Below are 14,052 nucleotides of genomic sequence, written 5' to 3' on the forward strand. Positions count from 1 at the left end.
TTTGTCTTTAAATTTCACTGGCTTTGTCTTAGAGTTTTCCTTTCCTTGGCCTCCTGAGTTGAGCTTAGATTCGTTACATCTTTCACTTTGATGTTGAATTCTTGATGGGTTGATTGGAGGTTCTTTGAAGAACTGAACAGGAACTTGAGCGTGAGTGAATACACTTTGAGAGTGAAACATGAGTGGAATTGAGTGTAAACACGTAAAGAGTGGTGAGGCCCATTTGATAATTTTATCTACATTACTTTTGCTAATCACTTACTATGTTTTATGTCAGTTTTGGTTTCCTCTCCTTCATTGCAGGAATTAGCAATTTTGAGCACTCCACAATGTTCCATACACGTTCGACCTTGATAGAGGATATCAATTTCATTGTGTCCAGAATCATCAAGCTGAATAGCAAACTTGTGGAACATAGAAAGGAGCACAAACATTATAGAGGATCATTGCCAAGCAATAAAACAAGTGCTATTAGGTGCACCAAGTATGAAGGATATGGACACGAAAATTATCAATGTCCTAATTGGAATGCAAAGTACATGACTCTTCAAGAACTCTAAGATTACATTGTATACTTGAAAGAGGTGAAGAGGAGTGTTAGAAAAAAGCTCGAAGTCAAACAAGCGCAACAAGCAAAAAGGGAACGTGAAAAGGCGGAAAGAACACTAAAGGAAATGTGGGAAAAGGCAAGACAAGAGAGAGAATAAAAAGAGAACGAGCTAAGAGAGAAAAAGAAGAACGAGCGACAAGAGAAAGAAATCCTTAAAGTGGGATTGTAATGTTCTAATTGTTGTTCCCATTCACATCATGATTTTTCATTTTCATTCGGAACACTTACTCACCCATCTCTTTTTGTCTTAATGCCTAGGGAAGACTTACACATTAAGGAGCAATGGCATAAGCAATGGGGTGAAGAAAAGATGATAGAAAATGTACCCACAACATGAGCAAAACATGAACCTGACTTTAATCATATGCTTGTGTGTTTGTCCTATCATGAAAATCCTAAGGGATTTCAGGGACACTCTTTTTCTATTTTGATTACTAGGGGTTGTTTTCCTTTTTGTTTCGTTGTGGATAGTATAGTTGTGTTGAAACTCTTTGATGTTTTCTGCAGGTTTATCTTTGATTCTGAAGGACAATCTCCAAGCACCTTGATAATAAGAGTCGTAAAGCACCAAAATTTGAGGTCGAATTTTCTCCAACCCGGAGGCGATGATGGAGGCATGATTCGGGATCGTCACATGGATTTCAGAGCAGTTGATGGGATCATGCCCAATACCTTCAAAGAGATCTCGGATTAGCTTCAAATCTTAGAATAGGAACTCTTATAATTTTTTTTTGTAATGTTTTTGTTTGGGCTTTACGAGACCTTTAGTTTTGTTGGGCCTTTTGGTGTTTGGGCCCATAGTATATAAGCCCTTGTGAGACACATTTGTATTCAGATTTGAGTTTTATGAAACAGTGAGTTTTCTCTCAAGTCTCAAGGTTCTCCTCAGAACTACCGATCCTTATCTTTGAATCTCCGATTCAAAGTGGTGAATCTTCCTCACTTATCTTGGAATCTCCTCCAAGTGGCGTGAATTCCTCCCATTCTGAAAACCCCCAAATCGACGTCCTCCATTTTCCCCATTCGTTCTAGGGTTCATACCCATTTTCGTTCTAGACGAATCTCACCGCCAAATCCGAGACAATTCTTTATCAGTTGCAAAACAAAAGAATCAAGCTAAATATCTAAGTATAAACAAACATGATCAAGTCACTCAAGAAAAAATAGGAATGACACATGGCGGTCCATCCTTTGCATTAAGGCTCAGGAATGACACATGCTAAGGAATATTACTAATATTTAATAATTAAAATAAGAAATAAAAAAAATGCCTCATTTAATATAATACCATTTCCCAGAAACTCGGGAAATTTAAAACAAAAATAGTAACCGTAACATAGTTCACTATCGTTCTATACAAAAGTCAATAAAGTCCAGCATAATTAAAGTTACATCAAAATCCAAAATTAAAAATGCTTTCAAAAGCCCAAGTAGCCCCTGCTCTCCGTCTCTATGCATCTCGTGGCCCACCTGTCACATTATCTGCTCCCGGATAACGAGTTATCCGATCATCGCCATACACACACAGAAAGGGTGAGCTATGCACAATAGATAAAAACACACATGAAATAAATATGTTACCCATCCCAAAATAGCATAATTAAATACCTCATTGTTTTCAAATTACCCATCCATGATCTCATAGTCCTTCATGAGTCATATACATGAACTAGGTATTGGGACTTCACTATGCTCCCATGAAACTAACTCATTCGTGGTCCAACCCTATGAGTTTATCCCGCTCATAGTCCTGCCCTACAAACTCTTCGTCTGTAGTAAATCATCCAAGCCTCGTAACTTGGACCCTGGCACGCACGCAATCACCATACTATGGACTCCTCACCCAATAGTAGCCGACGGGAACATAATAGTTCCTTGCCCATCGTGCAACCGACACATGTAATCACCATACAAGGACTCCTCACCCATTAGTAGTCGACGGGAACTCAACCAGTTCCATGCCCATCATGTGTCCAACCATCAAGCACATCCCATACCCCTATTGGACTTAGTCCTTCAAGCCCAACATCACACCACATGCATATACTTCCTATACTTAGGAAAAAGTAGCCAAATCACACACACACAAGCACACACAAACATGGAAATTCGCATAAACTTGCTTAAGCCAGAGACTCTCGCCCAATCTAAGCCCTCAGCCTCGCTTAGGCTAGTTCACCTCGCTTGAGCGAGTTTAAAGCAGTGGCATCATCACGTTATCTCGCTTAGGCGAGATCCTCTCGCCTGGGCGAGTCACACCTTCGCTCAAAACAACACACATACCTCGCCTAGACGAGTATTCGACAAAAAAATCACCAATGCACTTCGAGAACTCGCTTAGGGGAGCCACTCTCGCCTAGGCGAGAGTGTCCATCGCTCAGAACTCAAAACCTCTCGCCTGGGCGAGATATCACGCTCAAAACCCCAGGTTTCCTCACAATCTCACTTAGGCGAGTGCCTCTCGCCTGAGCGAGAGACCATGTCGCTCAACCCTTTTCCTGGTCGCTTAGGCGAGAACCACGAACCAGAACCCAATGTGAGACTCTGCAACTCTCGCTTAGGTGAGGTGGACCCGCTTGGGCAAGACTTGCAGGGTTTCGAGTCTGTTCATGCACACAATTCACCAAACCAATACCAAACCTCCACTCAATCATTACCAAGACAATGTAATGGCAAACAAACATCAGAATCATGCATTATATCCAAGTAAGCTAGTAAAACACAAGATTTAGGCTTCCATAACCATTCCATACCAAAAACCCTCATTCCCAAAACATATAATGCATAAAAGGGTTTTGCTATGTAAAACCACCCAGCCAAATGATTACTTTGATCACACATACATGAATTCACCACACTTCGATTACAATTGAGAAGGCAAACACACAGAACCATCATACATATCCTGAAATTTTCAAGCACAAAGGACACCTCCCCTAACTTGGAATTAGTGATCAAAGTTGAGAAAGACAAGACCCTTGATTCACAATTGCCTTCTTGCTTCAGCCCTTGCACACCCAAAACTCAACTCACACTCTCAATCTCGTGCTCCTCTCTATACCAGTTCACCACACTTCCAAAACCCTTCCCTTTACCTAAAAGTTGGCTTTTATAGGTGTCTTTAAGATGGGTTTTAAAACTAAAACGAAATTGGGCTTTTGAGTGTGTTTAATTCTCCTTTAGGGGTCATTATAGGATGTTTTCCAGCCCGTCTGGGCTTCCCCTTCTAGGTTTTCTTTTGCCCTCTCATATTCCCTCCAAAACTACACTTTTAAAAAATAAAGTTCCAATTTCATTCCCAACCAAGTTTGAACCCATGACCACTTAGTCATCATTCAAGTGCATAACCAATTCAACCAAGTCATGTTAGTGATACACTCCAATCATGATAAGCTTACAATACCAATTCCATACTCATACATATTATTAGAAATCAATAATAAAACAACAACACATAATTGGCATATATAGGACTCGAACCCAAGTCCTCTCACACAATCAAAGTACTCTCAACCATTTGAGCTAGCACTTTTCCACATCATATTAAACAATAATTAATGCCATAAAGGCGCTTTCTACCCGCATTTATTAATTATTTATTTATTTAATTAATTAATTTTCACGAGTCTTACACAGTTCAACACACGATTAAAACGTAGTTGCAAACCTGATAAAATAGTAATGAAAACATCGTTGATTCCTTGATACAAATGAAAATATACCAATCATAGGTCACAAAATTAACTAGCTATCATTACTCTATTGAACTCCTGAAGCAATCAACTAAGCGAAGATTAGAACCGAAATTCAATACGCAATTAAGTAAAGCACACATTCATTCATTTGTAATGGCATCATTAAGCATGATAAAAGCCCTAATTTTAAACAGAATGCTTCATCCATTAACCACAAAAATAGAATCTGAATGAAGAGTAAGATAGACTCTACCATACGAAACGGTAACCTAAAGGTTTCAATTCATTCTCTCCACGGGTAACCATACCTTTATCCTTTTGCACTCCTGGGCAAAATTGAGCAATTTGAAAACTTGTTCTAAGGTATTTTATTTCACATCAACAATGGATCAAAGGAATGAACCTTACTTGAGACAAATCAATATTCTAGAAATCAAGTTACCATGCATAAACAAATGGAAAGATTCTATTTTTCACACATGAGTTAATCTTTTGAATTCATAAGACAATCAATTATGAAAGAAAGCACTCAAGTTAAATGTGTATTTTCTCCCCAAAATTCTCTCTAGTGTATTGGCTTGTGTTTTCACTCAAAATACTCATGCAACTAAACACTCATAATACTTAACAAGACTCTGAAATTCACAAACTTTCAGAAAACATGCATTCAAAGATCATGAGGACTTTTCACTGGTTATGATGGGGCCAAGGCAAAGGTAGGAAAAATTTAGAATTTTTGGGTTTTTGAAATAGTAATGTTGGAAGAATAATGGAGCAAAATTTCAAAAACAACTATTTTTCGTTTATTGCTTTGTTGCTCTCTCTTTTTTTAGAAAGCAATTATTTTTTTCATTTCAACACTTTTTCATCAACAATATTTTCTTTTGCCATTTTTATTAACTTGTGGGTGAGGTACTCACCCACACACTTTATTCCTCAACCAATCATATCATAATCCACTAGCTCCTTTCTTTCTTCCTAAGATAAGGAAAAACATGGTCTTTTTCTTTTTAAGGGTTTACAACGGGCTTAAAACAAGAAAAAAGAGGTTTAAAGCTCAAAGGGGCTACCAATGGATTAATATCAACGTGGGCTTATTTGGCTAAGTAGCTAAAAATAAGAAATGCCTCGGTCATATAAAATCATGCATATTCACCAAAGTTGCTGATGGAGGCGTGGTTCGGGATTGTCACATGGATTTCAGAGCAGTTGATGGGATCATGCCCAAGACCTTCAAAGAGATCTCGAATTAGCTTCAGATCGTAGAATAGGAACTCTTATAATTTTTTTGTAATGTTTTTGTTTGGGCTTTACGAGACCTTTAGTTTTGTTGGGCCTTTTGGTGTTTTGGCCCATAGTATATAAGCCCTTGTGAGACACATTTGTATTCAGATTTGAGTTTTATGAAACAGTGAGTTTTCTCTCAAGTCTCAAGGTTCTCCTCAGAACCACCGATCCTTAGCTTTGAATCTCTGATTCAAAGTGGCGGATCTTCCTCACTTATCTTGGAATCTCCTCCAAGTGGCATGAATTCCTCCCGTTCCGAAAACCCCCAAATCGACGTCCTCCATTTTCCCCCATTCGTTCTAGGGTTCATACCCATTTTCGTTCTAGACGAATCTCACCGCCAAATCTGAGACAATCCTTCATCATTTGGTAATCAGAGCTCAGTTAATTATTCTTTTGAGATTGGTCTCAGATTTTTCGTTCTCCTATTTGTTTCGTGGGTTGGGTTCTGGTGTTATATTGCATTCAACGTATGCGCTCTTTCTCATTCACTAAAGCACCCAGGTGCTTGAATTTACCTTCGGTGTTTTCGTCCAACTTGCTTGGTCTTTTCTTCTACTCACGGTGATTATGTTGACGACTTTTAGCACTCGAGGTTGCATTTGAGTTGTTCAATTGGTGGTGGGTTGTGTTGTTTCTGTTAGCGTACATGGTTGTTGCTGTCTAGATTCATTTGGATGCTAATCATTTTTCGGTGCCACTACAAAATTACCTTTGGAGTAGTTGCATACCACTTGATTAAGAAATTTCCCCAACGGAAAATTATAACTGTGAAAGTGTAGTTTGAGGAAGGTGATTGAGGTGCGAATAGAATTGACCACTTCAGGCTTAAGGTGTTTTGTCTGAATCTATGGCGATTGGAGACAAATTAGTTAGTAGAATTCGATGCATACCAAGTGTTTGTGAAATTGATTCAGTGAAGATAAATTGTGAATTTAAGATGGGTTGTAGGAAGTGTTGTGGAGATTGGCCAAGGTCGAGGTGTTAGCTCAAGAGGTTGGCCAAGTGGAGAAGATGTGCTAAGCTTCTTGTATCAAATCTGTTGATTGAGATGGCTGTTTGTAGTGAAATGTGTTAAGCAACTAGCTTTTCTTAAAGGTTAGTTTGTTTAAATGGAAAAGCTGCAATAGGAGTTGTTTCAAGCGATGCAGTAGTGTTTGTTCATCAGCTTTCTTTCATCGGTGGCAACAAACTCAAATTGGCTAGTGCTTTGCGGGTTCAATATAGTAGGCCAACTTTGAATCTTGGACATGGTAGAAGTAGTTGAGTTTTCAAGTGGAACGTGTTGGAGCTAGACTGACACGTCGTAGAAGCACCTAATTTTTGGTGGAAATGCCACACTACCGCAACCATTCAATGCAGTAAATTTTTTGAATTGATGGCAGCCATATTCGATTTTCATTATTTTGACAAAAGCTTGCTTAACCCACTCCTAATTCTCCAATAGAGGAAAATTTTGACCACAATAATGCCAACCATTGCAAGTCTCGTGTTGCAAGCGGTGGCAATTCAATAAAGCAAAAAGCAGTTTGATCCATTCGGTGGCAGTTTTGGTGAAGTAGCTTGGACTTCTTTAGTGCACAATTTAGAGTGTTCCAAGTGGTGCAGATTGGGAAATGGATGCTGCTTTCATTGGTGTAGAATATTTGGGGTTCTGGCAGCTTGGAGTTTGAGTGACTACAACTAAGTGGTGTGATGTTTGATTTGGTGCAATCGCAGTAGCCAGTTTGTTGAGGCAACAAAGTAGCGTGAAGTTGGAGAGACATGTTGAGGCAGCAGAGTAGCGTGAAGCCTGGACCCTTCGTTAAATTCTTACCATTTGACAGCCTCATTTGGTGTAGAGTTGTTTTGAAGCTAGCTGGATTGGTAGGCTATAATAGCCAACTTGAAGCATAGCATAGAATTGGAGTTGGTGAAGCGCTGTAATTTAGTTTAGTGTGCCAGTTGAATTGGTTCAAGCCTGCCTTAGTTATTTTGTGCAGTAGAGACATGTTTGACAGCATCAATTGCAAGTTAGTGCAGTAAAAATTGTGTAGCAGTTGGACTAAATGCAAGAAGCTTGCGGTGTGCAATATTAGTGTTGTTGAAACGATGCAATTTGGCAAGTTTTTGGTGCAGTAGATGCCTGTTCGAATCTGCCATATGAGTTGTTTGAATTTCCAAGGTTGGATGTAAAAGCAAGTGCCAAATAAATAGCTTGAACTTTATTCGGTGCCAACCATATATGCTTTTGGTCCAATCAGTGCAGCAGATTGCAAGAGGTGTTAAGCAAAACCGCTTGTCTCGAAGGTGCGTGTTCAACTTGCAAAGTTGTGCACTAGGTGTTGCTTCAAGCGGTGGAATTAGAAATCGTAATGCAGGAAAAATTGCCTCATCATCCAATCCACTGGTGCAACGCTAGAAGGAGCTTGAGGTGTTGTTCTTGAAGGGTGGAGTTTGGAAAAGTGAATTGGTGCAATAATAAAAAAAAAAGGCTGGCCAATCTAACCAAACTTGTGGTGTGCTTCTTTATTAAGCTGGAGGTGTTATTCCTTGATCCGTCAATCATGACTTTTCATTCCAATCCTTTTTCCTTGTTCTATGTTCACAGAACTACGCAAATTTGAGGCATAACCATCAGGCATTGTCAACTTAGTAATCCATTTATACACAACAAATTTTTCTTCTTTACATAACACAAACTTTGCTTTAGGCTTCACAAGTTTTCCATATGGTAGTTGTTGTAATTCTAACTCCTTTCTTCAGTAATATTTTTTTAAATCCATTATTGCCTTCATATCATCTTTGGTCTTATCTTTGATATCCATAACTGTATTAAAGACATTGTCGAACACATTTTTTTCAATATGCATCACATCAAGATTATGCCTTTATAGGTTGGAATTCTAGTATGGCAATTCCCGGAAAATGCTTTGTTTTATCCAATTATGAGTTACACCTTAATCATGACACGAAAATTGTAGTTCCCTAGTTACTTTAGGAGGTTGAGAATGTTCAACTCTATTCTTCAAAAATGTATTCTTATTTATTCTATATGCATGATCCATAGGCAAAAATTGACGATGACAATCAAACCAAGAAAACTTACGACCATTGTCCAACTAAAAACTTTTTGAATTATTCATGCAATGTGGACATGCTAATCTTCCTGATATACTCTAAGCAGACAACATACCATATGCAGGAAAATCATTGATAGTCCACATTAATGCAGCTTTCATGATAAAGTTTTGTTTTCTTGATATGTCATATGTTAATACACCTTCAATCCATAATAGTTTTAACTCATCTATTAATGGTTGCAAATAAACATCTATTTTTCCTTTGGATTTTTTTGGCCTAGGAATAATCAAAGTTAAAAACATGTATGGAGTAGTCATGCACAATTCTGGTGGTAAATTGTAAGGAGTTAATATCACTGGCCAACAGGAATATGGTTTTCCTGATTGACCATATGGTGTGAAACCGTTAGCGCATAACCCCAATCTTACATTTCTTGGTTCAACTGCAAATCAGGAAATATTTCATCAAAGTGTTTCCATACTTCTCTATCTGACGGATAACGCAAAATTCCTTCCTTTCTTCTATTTTTATAATGCCGCCTCATATGTGGAGCAGAACTCATTGATGAATATAATCTCTTAAGCCTAGGAATGTGATGAAGGATTGACCCCAACCAAGGATGGAGACACATGCTTAAGAAGACTAAGCATGTTTAGAAAGGAAGTTCACTAATCCTTCATCCCTTTCATTTGTGTTTGTTATTTTTGATTCCCTACGTTGACTTAGTTGAATCAACTTTAGTTGACTTGTTGACCTTTGACTAGGTTTGACTTGTTGACTATAGTTGACTTGACTTAAGTCAACATGCTAATCTATGTTTACTTGCTTTGTAGGTTAATTAGGAGTAAGAAAGCAATGCTAGGTGGCGCGTGGTGATTGGGGAGCATAAATGATGTGGATGAGAGAGTAAGGCATAAAACATAAAGCATAAAGTAGAAGGCATGAAGCAAGTGTACCTATGTACCTTTGGTCTCCTTTACTTTTAGCACACTTTGGCCACTTTTTGGAGACATATGAGACACATTCTTTGTCTCCTTTTGTGCTAGAACGAAATTAGCCTTGCACACACCATAGTTAGCTCTTTTGTCTCTCATTTTTTGTAACCTTATTTGACCTAGTTTCTAGAAGCTAGGGTTAGGTTTTTGTAGAGACATCCTTAGGTATCTTTTATTTGCTTAAAGGCCCTTAAACTCTTCTATATAAGGGGTGCTCCTAGACATGTAAAAGGGTTGAACATTTTGAAGTAAAAACACTCTTGTGTCTCAACCATTTTTTTTTGTGAGAGTTTCCTCCCTTGGGAGTGAATACTTTTAAGCCTTATCTTGCATAGCAAGTGGCGGCACACATCCACTCATCTTCAAGGTTGTCATGGCTTCTAGCCTAACCTTGTAGTGGCGTGCTTCTCATATTTTTACCATTTCTTTCCTTTCCATTTTATGTTTTCTTCTTCCTTTAATTGTTCTTGGTTTTCTATGGTATATGTGCTTTCCATTTCCTTTTTGTTTTGAATCAATCCATCATCTTCCTCTCTTGAGCTTTGGGAAAGGAACCTTCACATCTAGATAGCTTGCTATCTTAATGTCCAGTGTGGATTTCACTTAGCTTTGTTAATCAACTCACACCATATTCAATAATCTTCAAAAGAAACAAGATAATCCTTCATCATTTGGTATCTAGAGCCTAGGTTATCTTGAATATGGTGTTTTTCATGTGCTAACCTTGTCTTGTTGTAGCTATCTTTGTATGGTTCAAATCCACTTCCATTGCCCACAAAAACAATGCTGGCAGAAACAGTTAACGATTTTAAAAGATTAAACTGCACCTGCTCAGTGATCCAAAAATTACGTTCTTGATGTCAAAAGAAAGCTCTGTTATTTTAGTTTCTAACAAAAAAGGAACCAATGCATTTGGAGTTTTGTGGAGAGAGTTATGATTGAAATAGTAAGCAAAGGTCAGAGCTGCCAAGATCATCGCGAATCAACGTTTTTCAGGTTATGTTGGGCAGTTTTGGCTACTGTTTTTGTTACTCTTCTTACTCCTAAATGTGGTTGGATAACATTACTTTGGATGCCTAGTCTTTGAGTCTCAAATCCATGAGTTTAAATGCATGATAGCTACATGTTTGTGTCTTTGTGTATGTCATGTTGAGTCTTTAAATGTGCCTAACTTTTGCTTGAGTCATATGTCATATGTTAACTTGAAGTTTTCTTATTCTTGTTTTTCCAAGTATTTGAATATTGCTTTCACTTTATGTCTTGCTTGATGTAAGCTCCATGAAATTGATTTTGGCCTAAAACTTGAGGAACTAAGTGTCCAAGCCACCTAAAACTCTTTCTCACCATTTTATGAAACTAGTTGTGAAAGAAGAAAATTTTGCACCAATTTTTGCCTAAAAATCGAGATCAACCTTGCTCCTTGGTGAACTAAAAGTGTGTTTTTCACTAGGTGTTATGCTACTAGTTTTCATACTTGAGAATTGGGTGATATTGGCTAATTAGTTCCATGCTTTAACTTGGTTATGATCTTTCTTGGTGTATGCATGATTTACGACTTGAAGATGCTTGTCAAGTGCTTTCCATAGAGTCTTTAAAATGTGCTTTTCTTGTTTTAGTCTTGTTAAAAGTTTTGTCTCAAACTTTTCTTCTTTAGAGTTTAGCTTTCCTTGTTTTTGTGCTTTTCTTGCTTGTCACTAGGTGTTCTTTGTTTTGTCTTAGTAGTTTTCTTTTCTTGAAACTCTTGGGATGTTGTGGCCGAATCACTTGTATTGCATTTGAAAGGTTTTGAACAAGTTTTTAAAAGTGTTTGCTTCACTCCTTTGGTGGATTTTGAGTGCTAGCCTTGCCTTGTTACTTTGGAAGAGTGATCTAAACACTTGGGTTACATTTTGGGTTGGATTTGGTCTCAGTTTTCATGTTGTCTAACCTCTAATCCATTTCTTTTGTCACGGATTTGAGTGTTTTTGTTGTAGGAATCATGGCAAGTTTATCAAATGCACCTACACCAAACAAAAACAATACATTGATGAGATTGCTTCGGGATTTGGAGTTGTCTAGGAAGGAGGCCTTTGAACAATTGAGAACAGACAAGGAGCAAAGTGACCTAAGAATCCAAGAGCACATTCAAAGGCTTGAAGCTAGGGAGAAAGAAAGAGAGCCTAGGAAAAGAGGGCATTTTAGGCGCAACCCATCACAAGACATGTAAAAGGGTTGAACATTTTGAAGTAAAAACACTCTTGTGTCTCAACCATTTTTTTTGTGAGAGTTTCCTCCCTTGGGAGTGAATACTTTTAAGCCTTATCTTGCATAGCAAGTGGCGACACATATCCACTCATCTTCAAGGTTGCCATGGCTTTTAGCCTAGTGTTGTAGTGGCGTGCTTCTCACATTTTTACCATTTCTTTCCTTTCCATCTTATGTTTTCTTCTTACTTTAATTGTTCTTGGTTTTCTATGGTTTATGTGCTTTCCATTTCCTTTTCATTTTGAATCAATCCATCATCTTCTTCTCTTGAGCTTTGGGAAAGGAACCTTCACATCTAGATAGCTTGCTTTCTTAATGTCCAGTGGGGATTTCACTTAGCTTTCTTAATCAACTCACACCATATTCAATAATCTTAAAAAGAAACAACATAATCCTTCATCAGAATGAGAGGTAAATAATGCATTCTTTTCACATGAACATCTTTATGTTTACCCCTACCCACCTGTTTTGTCTTGTAATGAGGTTTGTGACAAAACTTACATTTTGTTAATTATTTATCCTCATCTGAGTAGAACAACATACACCAATCAATACAACCATCGATTATTTTTGCAGATAAACCAAGTTTTGAAACTAGTTTTAGGGTTCTACAGTAATCTTCTGATACAAAGTTCTCTGCCGAGTGTGTTTATATTAAAAGAGCCAACGTTTGATTGAAAGATCTTTGGGACATGTTTTCCTCTTATTTAATTGTCAACAATCTAACAACAATCGATAACTCGTGTGATTAGTACATCCTGGCCATAGTGGTTTTTGTGAAGCATGCAATAAATCATAAAAAGTTTTTGCTTCAGAATTTGGAAACTCTTCATTTTGTTGACCATAATTATTTGAAAACTCTACACCAACAGCTTCATGGATCATGCGGTCAAAGTCTTGATTATGATCCTCATGTGCACGTGTAGATGAATTTGGATAAGTATTATACACATCACACAAAGTTGGATCAATTTCTCCATGACATGTCCAATATCAATAAGAAGGCCCAAATCCCCTTTGATAGAAATGAACTTTAACATCTTCAGAATCTAAGAAGTTAAGATTTTTGCATTTACTACATGGGCATCTAATTTTACCATTTGACAAGTTTGATTTTTCTAGAGCAAACGACACAAATTCAGTCACACCATTTAAAAATGCTTCAGTGTACCCCTTTCGACCAGGTAAGAGTCTAGTATACATCCAACTACAGTTTTCATGAACATTCATAGTTTGTCATGTAATCAACCAATGAAAAGTTTTAATAAGTCACATACCATAATATACCAAATATCTTTCTACTTCTTCCCTATGTACCAATTTTTGATGTTCAAAATTGTATTTACAAGCTTAGAATTTTTCACTTAGCACTTTAATTTAAAATAAAAAATTCAATTTTTCATTTCAAACCTAATAAAAATATTCATTTTTTTATCACTCATATATGATCCTTAATATTATGTCACAAGAATAATTTTTAATCACAATAAAAGAGTCAAATTTACATTTCAAACTAATAAAAATATTAACTTTTTTATCACTCCTATATGATCCTTAATTTTATGTCACAAGAATATTTTGTAATCACAATAAAAAAGTCAAATTTACATTTCAAACTAATAAAAATATTTACTTTTTTACCACTCCTATATGATCCTTAATTTTGTCACAAGAATAACTTTTAATCATAACAAAAAAAGTCAAATTTACATTTCCAACTAATAAAAATAAAAAAACCAATGACAATGTTAAAGTTAAGTTCAATGTATTATTCTCGGCTGCCAAATTTTTATAGCTTTGCATCTATTTTCTACCTCATACATTTAATTACCACTCCTACCTATATTTATCTAACTAGCAAAATTCCTCACTCAAAGTGAATTATTAATTTTATGTATGAATCAATTAATAGCATTACACGTGTAATTATTAAATAGAAAACATAGACATTGTGTTAGTTAATATTAATTTCGAACTCAAATAGCAAGACTGATTTTCGAATCTAAAGACTAAAGGCTGAAAGAGTGCGTCAATTTGGAAGATTTCAGGTGAGAATGCTTGGCTTTCATAGTTGCAAGAATGTAGAGTTAGGGTCACAAAGTGTTTATGATAGAACCATCTTGTAAGATACCACTTCTGAAATTTTGGGTAACGAAGG

The 14,052-nt window shown here is 36.9% G+C and overlaps 1 pseudogene; it reads right to left on the reverse strand.

The window, feature by feature from the left end:
* Positions 1–8,693: 8,693 nt before the first annotated feature.
* LOC146883846 (uncharacterized) lies at positions 8,694–13,124 on the reverse strand (annotated as a pseudogene).
* Between the last annotated feature and the right edge of the window lie 928 nt (positions 13,125–14,052).

The sequence above is a fragment of the Vigna unguiculata genome, chromosome 9, assembly GCF_037176805.1.
Source record: "Vigna unguiculata cultivar grain cowpea cultivar isolate G323 ecotype 2 chromosome 9, ASM3717680v1, whole genome shotgun sequence".
Lineage (NCBI taxonomy): Eukaryota > Viridiplantae > Streptophyta > Magnoliopsida > Fabales > Fabaceae > Vigna > Vigna unguiculata.